The sequence below is a fragment of the Armigeres subalbatus genome, chromosome 3 (assembly GCF_024139115.2).
Source record: "Armigeres subalbatus isolate Guangzhou_Male chromosome 3, GZ_Asu_2, whole genome shotgun sequence".
NCBI lineage: Eukaryota > Metazoa > Arthropoda > Insecta > Diptera > Culicidae > Armigeres > Armigeres subalbatus.
In genome coordinates this window covers 323,503,569-323,513,208 of record NC_085141.1, presented here as the reverse complement: position 1 = coordinate 323,513,208, position 9,640 = coordinate 323,503,569, and positions in this window count along the sequence as shown.

Below are 9,640 nucleotides of genomic sequence, written 5' to 3'. Positions count from 1 at the left end.
ACTCGAGCAACGAGTTTTTCCCATTAGTCCGTCAGAGTACTCTTCAAAATTGGCAAATGAATTGGTCACACAATGAACTTAGACGGTGGCTATTCTCCATAGTTCCCAAAGTTTCTGCGCGAGCGTGGTTCAGAGGCTTCATTCGCACGATGTCGAGGCTTATGTCCAATCACTATTCACTAAACGCACATCTCTATAGAATAAATCTGGTCGATAGCAGCCTATGTAGGTGTGGAGCCGGTTACGATGACATCGATCACGTAGTTTGGTATTGCACGAAAAATGACGCGTCAAGAGTGCAACTATTGGATACCCTTGTGGCCCGAGGTAAACAATCCTACAGGAAAGTAAGAGGTGTTTTGGGGGATCACGATGTGGTTTATTTGCAGGCCATCTATGCCTTTCTTTGCTCATCTGACATTAAAGTCTAATACCCCTATTTCTTTCTTTCTCAGTTTTTTTCTTGTCTTTGTCTTTTTGTTCCATGTACCACGAAGCTATGGCCATCTGGAAGATGCTCCCTGATGAACTGAATCATAAGAACCATAATTCGAGCACGACGCTACGCCACACCAGTAACGACGTCAATAACCCGGATGTGCAGCTGAAATAACCTAAACGTAAAGGGGCTGTCCATAAACCACGTAGACTCTTGAGGGGGGGGAGGGGTTTTGAAAAAGTCTACGATAGTCTCCGAAGGGGGACGGGGGGGGGGTTAACTAAAAGTCTACGTGGACTTTTTATTTTTTTAAACAAATTAAACAGCAGCTTTGTGCGAAGTTCACTCGTTTAATTTTGTTTAGGATTTTCCGTTTTTTTTTTCTCCATAAAAATGTAATGAATTTCACTGTAAAAGTAAAAGAAAAAGTCATGGAATTCACCAGGAAATTCTTCTATATTGATCAGGAAAATTCTCCAAAGTATTCTATAAAAACATTCGAAAAAATTTCAAAATCTTCACTTGGATTTTATTGCAGATTCTACTAGATTTTTCTTATTGTCGACAGACACTTCTTTGGAAACTATGGAAATTAAATTAAGCCGTACTTCAATGGATTTTTTTTTGAATTTACAAAAAAAAACATTTTGGAACATCCAAGAAAAAGTCTTTGGAATACCCAAAAGATATTCTTTAGAACTTGTAAAGGATGAGCAGCTGAAAAAAACCCAAAACCAAAATCCCAACCCTGTCCATCCTGAAATTACGCAATCTAACCTTGAGTCACCACGAGTATCTTGGTCAATGTCCCTTTCCCCTTACTAACTGTTAATAATAATGATCTTCTTCTTCTTATTGGCATTACATCCCCACACTGGGACAGAGCCGCCTCGCAGCTTAGTGTTCATTAAGCACTTCCACAGTTGTTAACTGCGAGGTTTCTAAGCCAGGTTACCATTTTTGCATTCGTATATCATGAGGCTAGCACGATGATACTTTTATGCCCAGGGAAGTCGATACAATTTCCAATCCGAAAATTGCCTAGACCGGCACCTGGAATCGAACCCAGCCACCCTCAGCATGGTCGTGCTTTGTAGCCGCGCGTCTTACCGCACGGTTAAGAAGGGCCGTGATATAGTTTTTAAATATCATAAAGAGTCTCGGCTCCGTTAAATGTTATACACGCCTGAGCCTGTCAAATAAATGCATTAGATAAAAAAAAACTTGTAAAGAGGATTCTCCGAAATTTCCGTAAGAAAACCTTCAACATATCCACTGGAGATTTTCTGGGAAGTCCCTGGAAAATTTTTCTTTATTTCGGAAATTCTTCGAAATTTCCATGGATAATACTTCGTAAATTTTTTCGGCAGTTCTAATGCAAATTCTTTGGAATTATCGATGGAAAATTTCCGGAATTTCTAAATAAATTGTTGAAAACTTTCACGAGAAATTATTTGAATTCCTCACCAAAATCTGTTTGAGTTTCCACAACAAAAAATTGTTTGCAGTTTTTGTAAAAAAGCTTTTGTAATTTTCATGAAAATTTATTCGATTTTTTACGAGAAATTAGCAAAAATTTTAACTAAAAATTCTCCATAATTTCCACCGAATATTATTCACAAAATTCTTTGCAAGAAAAAAAATGTGAGATGAATTTAAAAAATAGAGTAGGAAAACAATTCCTAAATTTCAACAGGAAATATATCGGAATGTCCGTTTAAACTTAAAATTACTTCGGGAAATAATTCTACATTTTGACGGAGAAATACTCGTTTTTTTAACGGTGAAACCTTTGAAATTTAGAAGAATATTCTTGGGATTTCAACAGACGATTATTCAGCGGAGTATTGCATGAAATTTTCAAGAAAAGCATCGGAATTATCACGGAGAGCTATTTGGAGTATTACCTGGAAGCTTTCAAGGTTAGCAATTGGGAATTTTTTACGAAATTTCCACGCAAAAATTATTGGAATGTAAACTTGACATTCTCGGAATTTCAACTCGAAATTTCTCGAAATTCTGAAAATTCTTCGGTTTTCACAAATTTGAACCAGCGTTCAGAATTATAGGACAGATGCGTGACAGATTTTAAGCAGTGGCGCGCCGATGCAAAAGTGTCGGCGATGGTGGCGCACACCTCTAGGAGAAATCGAATGCAACAGAAATTAAATTACTTGGCTTTGAAATTTGATTTCCGGAGCTATGGACAGAGGATTAAATTTGATTTCCTTTCAAAATGATTTTTGTTTTGTTGGATTTTGTTCAGTTTGATTTAGTTTTGTTTGAAATTCGAGTTTTATTGTAATGTTCACATGGAAATGGATCTGAATAGCTGAATTGTGGTTTATTTCCATATTTTTCCAATCACATATGATGTTTTGTAAAATTTGGAAAAGTCTACGTAGACTTCAAGGGGAGGGGGGATGGGTTTCGGAAAAATCTACGAAAGTCTACTAGGGGGGACGGGGGGGGTTTGAAAAGGTGAAATTTCGGTCTACGTGGTTTGTGGACAGCCCCAAATCCCTACCCCGTCCGTCCTGAATAAAGTAATCTCTAACCTTGAGTCACCACGAGTATTTTGGTCTTTGTCCCTTCCCAACAAACTGTTAATGGTAAGATGATATACACATAGTGTTGATATCATACTTAAGAATTGCGGCTCCGCAAAGTGTCACACACGACTGAGCCTTCCAAATAAATGAAATGGTTAAAAAAAACCAATTGTTGCAATGTTAGAAGTTCGTTAAGAAAGCCTAAATTGTTTGAGACATTTTTCAATCCTTTCCTATTTTCAAAACAAATAAACAGTGTAAAAACGGTTGCTGACATATTGCCTGCTTTTAGCATCGAAAACAGTGCAGCGTCGGAAGCAGTTACTGTCAGATTATTCTGTAGCGGCCGCCATTATGGCTAGCGCGGAAAGCTGGATAGTGGAAGTTAAGGGTATGCGATAACATACTTTTTCCTGTCGAAACGAAACGAAACGATATTTAAAATGTCAATGTTTATTCGACACGAAACGAAACGAAATATAGATTTACTTTCGAGACTTCGAAACGATACGAAACCGAGGTCCATTTGATTCGAAATTTTACGAAACGAAACCAAATTTTTTTTTTCGCTGAATTTTTATTGAATCCTATTCGGCCGAAAGCCATTTGGCTGAATGCTACTAGGCCGAACAAACCATTAGGCCGAAACCCATCTGGCCGAAAGTCATTTGGCCGAAAGGGTCATTAGGCCGAAAAAATCATTAAGCCGAAAGGGTCATTAGGGTCGTTTGGCCGAAAGGGTCATTTTGCCGAAAAAGCAATTTGGTCGAAAGGGTCATTTGGCCGTAAGGGTCCTTAGACGTCTCACTACTCACTTCGCACTTCTCACTTTTTACAGCGAGAAATGATAAATGAGGAGTGAGAAGTGAGACGTTTCAATTCTCACTCCTCATTTTTCATTTCTCACTGTAAAAAATGAGGAATGCAAAGTGAGTAATGAGACGTCTCTTCTTACTCCTAATTTCTCATTTTTCAAATGACCCTTTCGGCATAATGACCCTTTCGGCCTAATGACCCTTCCGGCAAAATGACCCTTTCGGCCAAATGATCTTTTCGGCTAAACGACCTTCTCGGCCAAATGACCCTTTCGGCTCAATGACCTTTTCGGCCTAATAACCCTTTCGGCCAAATGACTTTTGGCCAGATGGGTTTCGGCCTAATGGTTTGTTCGGCTTAGTGGCATTCGGCCAAATGGGTTTCGGCCAAATGACCTCTCCCCGTTTTTACATTATGTACGCAATTCTGATTTCATTTTTTCGAAGTCAAATAACTTCTTTGCAACCAATAGAGTTATAGTAACAGAAAAAGCAGTCTGTTTATATACCATTGGCGATAAGGTAATACCCCATTAACCATGAAGTGTGCCCTCGAATCTAATCAATTTCATATCAGCTCCGTTTCATATCAGTAAGTATAAAAAATATAGAAACAGTGGGTTTTTAATAATTATTTGCGTAATTTATGTAAGGATTCAAATTCTGTTACGAACCGTATTTCACTTAAGAATTATGTAATTATGCTAAAGCTTACTTAATATTGTCTTACTAGCGGGGTTTAATGGTATTGAGCTAACTCAAAACCAGAAAATGAATGAATAGCGCGGCTACAAAGCAAGACCATGCTGAGGGTGGCTGGGTTCGATTCCCGGTGCCGGTCTAGACAATTTTCGGCTTGAAAATTGTCTCGACTTCCCTGGGCATAAAAGTATCATCGTGTTAGCCTCATGATATACAAATGCAAAATGGTAACTTGGCTTAGAAACCTCGCAGTTAATAACTGTGGGAGTGCTTAAGTGAACACTAAGCTGCGTGGCGGATCTGTCCCAGTGTGGGGATATAATGCCAATAAGAAAAAGAAGTAGAAGATTTTGTTTTTTTATCTAGTAGGATACTCGTTTATATATCCACATATTCAGGCGTATTCGCAGATAAAGAGTTGTTAATAGCATACATTTGCTCACTAGAAAAGTCCACTGCATCTTTCTCAAATGCACAAAAATATGTATTTCAGTTTACAATGTTATGAAAACTCATATGTGAATATGTAACGTCATGTGGAAGATATTGATTTGGAAAATGTATTGGAGGTAACCACTTTCCCTTCGATGGGACTCGAACCCATGACCCTACAGTACGCTAGACTGGTGCTTTAACCAACTAAGCTACGAAGAACCTCCGTCGGCCTTCGCATCCTAGCGTCTACTGAACGAGCTCGAGATTCCCAAATTGGACGCGTATTCAAATCACTCGCAATCCATTTCTCAAGCCAACACTTCCACTTGTGTATAGTACACGTTCACATTAGAGGAGCGTGAGTATTTAGAATGTCTGGCGGCTGTACACATTCTTCATCAGCAACTGTACTGATCAAGTAAGGTTGTGTAATCTATTTGCCAGTCGGTCGTCAAGCTCAGACCCGATCGCATTGCGTAGGCAAGAGCACGCAACTCAGGTTCAGTTCAATCAAAGTTAATTGCCTATTTCCGGGGATTAAACCACCCGACTTGGACATTAATTTACAATGTTATGAAAACTATAAATGTTAATATGTACGTCATGTGGAAGATATTGATTTGGAAAATGTATTGGAGGTAACCACTTTCCGGTCAGGAATCTCTACCTCTCCAATCTTTTCTTCTGCACAGCTCTTTCTTCGTCTATATAGTCTTCTCTTCTGCAGACTGCTCCTTTTCCAGCTCTTCTATTGTCGTGACAAGACATTTTACTGATCTACCATTACTTTAAGATCCGATCTTCTTGCTCTTTTTTTGTCTTTATCGTTCGGTACCCGTAACCGCTTCTTACACCATGGACAGCTCCACGGCTTATCACGTATCTCCTCTCCGACCTCAGCACAACAAAAATACGTCCAGTTATCACAAATTAACGTATTATTATTTTATTTTACAATTAGTATTTCTTCTCCTGCAGATGAATTCTTCCTGTCTACCGGAATCTGTATGACCTGCGACTTATTCGCCTTCTACATTTGACCATAAACTGTCGATTTAAAAGTAAATAGCTACAAGATTGTTTAACACATTTTTTTACTCACGATTTTTTGACTATAAATTTCCAGCAACCTTGACTGTAACTCAATTTAGGATCTGATTAACAAATTTAATTTTTGATGCCTCACTAGTCTCATATAGCATACAATGGCAATGACATGCGCCTTTTCTATCTTTCTCAATTCCTTCTCGCTGACGTTTCTACGTCATGCATATTCGGCGCAATTTAGCGTTTCCCAAATTCTTATAAACCCTTTAAGGTACAGTGAACTCTCCCTTACTCGATATTGAAGAGACCTTCGAGTTAGGGAGGTATCGAGATAGGGACCACATTTATATTTGGCCGAATACCGTTTGGCCGAGCAGTTAACATTTGTTTCCTTATTAAGCGAAGTGAGATGTTCGACGTGAATAGTGAACAGCGAGAATTGAGAAGTGAGAAATGAGATGTTCAAAATAAGTACAGAGTAGTGAGAAGCGAGTACTGAAGAACGAAAGTAAACGAAAGTAAACGAGTAGTGAGATGTGTACAGTAACATGAATAGTGTAAAGTGAGAAATGAGAAGTGGGAAGTCATTGGTGAAAAATGAGAAGTGATAGTTGTGAAGCGAAGCAAGATCTAGAGAATTAAGAAGCGAGTGGGGAGATATAAGACAGAAAGAAGGAAGAAGAAAAAAAAGGAAAAGAGGAAGGAGAATCTCGATTTTACTTCTCACTCCTCGGTCCACACTTCTCACTCCTCGTTTCTCACTTCTCGCTTCTCATTACTTACTTTTCTCTTCGCACATCTCGCTTCGCATACTTCCTTCTTCTCACTACTCTCTTTTCACTCCATACTTCTCACTTCTCACTATTAATTTCTCACTTCATACATTTCACTTTTTACTTCTTACTTTTCATTTTTCACTTTTCGCTTCTCACTTATAACTTCTTATATCTCACTTCTGACTTCTCATTTTTCATTTCTAACTTTTAACTTTTCACCCTTTTATTACAACTTTGCTCTTCAAATTTCTCACTTTCTAATACTTACATCCCACAACTAAATTCTCACCTCTTGATTTGTGCTTCTCACTTCTTACTTTTCACTTCACACTTCGAATTTCTCACATCTTATTTTTCACTTCTCACTTTTTTTCTATTTATTTCTCACTTCTTATATTTCACTTCTGTAACCAGTGGTCCCATTTTTGTTGCTTATCGGCTCCACCGCAAGTGTATATTCCCTCCACCATCAAACCCACCGTGTACTCCGACACTGAGTAACAAGCTTACAGTGGTTTGAGCGTGGGCCAAAAAGAGTGCCCACCATACTTTTTTCATGTGCCAATAGATGGTGCACGGAAGGGTTGCCAGATCGACAAGCCTGTCAATGTTCGGCAATGTTCGTGCTTTGTCGTATCTTAAAATTAATCGAACAACTCAGCTTTCAGCCGGAGGAAGATTATTAAGTTCCATGACCGCGAAAAGAGTGGAAGTGCGCGTCGGAACATATAAATATAACGTAGTTAAAAAAGTATTATATACATATATATATATATATATATATATATATATATATATATATATATAAATACTGTGTAAGATTCTTTAATCGGATTGCCGGTGTTCGCAAGTGTGATTACCGAGAAGGGCGAGTTAGGAAACGGAGAAAAAGGTAAAAATCACATTCGTGACGTCACAGGGGGTGCTCCATGCGGTCAGGTCCAGAGCGGCCTTTTTCTTTTTTCCCCATCGCTTGGTGGCACAAGCGGTGGATTGTATTCCCCAGGATTAACGTCGGACGATTCGGACAGGGCTCTGGATACAGCAACGGTCTTTCGTGGAAGAATTCCGCCATCTTGGACATCGTTCTCGTCGAAGCTTGCGTGGCCATCTTGGCGAGAGTGCCATTCCCAAGTAACATTTTAAGTTTTATAACGCTCTTGAAGAACTTAATTTACTCTTCACGAGTGTTATAAAACCATCATAAAACCAAAATGTTACTAGGGTTCCTATCTGTGTTCCATCAGCGGCCATTCCGGCATCACGGTATCCACGTGGCCGGGGCGTCACCATCGATATCTCGGGACAGCTTTCGGCGTCACCCATCGCATCACGCCGGTCGCCAGTGAACGCGGCCATTTTGTTGGCGCATCGCCAAGCTCTCGTTCTGTGGATCGCCCAGCCAGATCGCCAAGCTTTCATCCGGCGCATCGTCTAGCCCTCGTGCTGTGCATCGCCAAGCTCTCGTTCTGTGGATCGCCAAGCCAGATCGCCAAGCTCTCATCCGGCGCATCGCCAAGCTCTCATCCGGCGCATCGTCAAGCCCTCGTGCTGTGGATCGCCAAGCCCTTGCCCATCGTCAAGCCGTCATCCGGCGCATCGTCAAGCCCTCGTGTTGTGGATCGCCAAGCCCTTACCCATCGTCAAGCCTCCATCCAGTACGTCGCCAAGCCCTCGCCCGGCGCCTCATCAAGCCTTCACCCGGTGCGTCGCCAAGCCTCCATACCGTACGCCACCCCGGCCTTCGCCCGGTTCATCCTCCAGCCTTGATCATCGTCCAGCTAGCGTACAGGCGCATCGTTCATCCTCCAGCCTTGATCATCGTCCAGCTAGCGTACAGGCGCCTCGTTCAACCTCCATCCGTTACGCTACCAAGCCTCCGTTCGGTGCAAAACCCGGCCTGCGTCAACGTCAACCTACCTGCCTCCAATAACCGCAAGTACTCCCCACCAATGTTTTGTGACGTCACTCAATCAAAAAACCCCATGCAGAGGGGAATAAATCGCATGTAAAAATGTACATCAGGTAGCACTTTTTTCCACACAAGCAATCCCTAAGGTTTTTTATACAGTTTTCTCTTTGTGCTCGTTCTCGGACTCAAAAAGGAGTCACCAGGCCTCGCTTTCCGCGGGCGGATATTTGATTATTTTCCTTGGCAGCTTTTGAGTCCCTCTTGGTGCGACACGGTCTGCCGGCTCTTTCGCATTGTAACATTTATTGGTACGTGTCGCGTAACACCAAGAAGGTGTGTTTGCTACTGCTGAGGGGAGTTTCCGGTGCGTGGTAGGTACTACGGTTATCGACCCTATAATTGTCTCCTCTCCTAGCTGCGGTGTAGCTAGTGGGCAACACTTCTGACTTCTCATTTCTCACTTATTGCTTTCCACTTCTAAATTATAACTTTTCACTTCTTACTTTTCAATTCTTACTTTTCACTTCTCACTATTCACTTCGCACTACGAATTTTTCATTTCTAACTTCTCACTACTCATTTTTCACTCCCTAATACTCACTTATCACTTCTTACTTCGCACTTACTCACATCTCAAATATCACTTCTCCTTTCTCACTTATAACTTCCTATATCTCACCTCTGACTTCTCATTTCTCAGTTATCACTTTTCACTTCTAACTTTTCACTTATTACTTATCATCATTATGCAAGGCTAGTCCTTATGCAAGGCTAGTCCTTATGAAAGGTACCGCCGCGCTTTTTGCACCCCGTTTATTTGATTCTTATGGGTGAATAGTATTGCGGTGTATCGTTTGGCGCGGCCGTACCTTTCGACAGTCATTCACCGCGTGAAGTTTTGTGCAAGTATCCATTTGGGAACATTACAATCGCCGCGCAGTGTATCATATCCAGGAAATCTG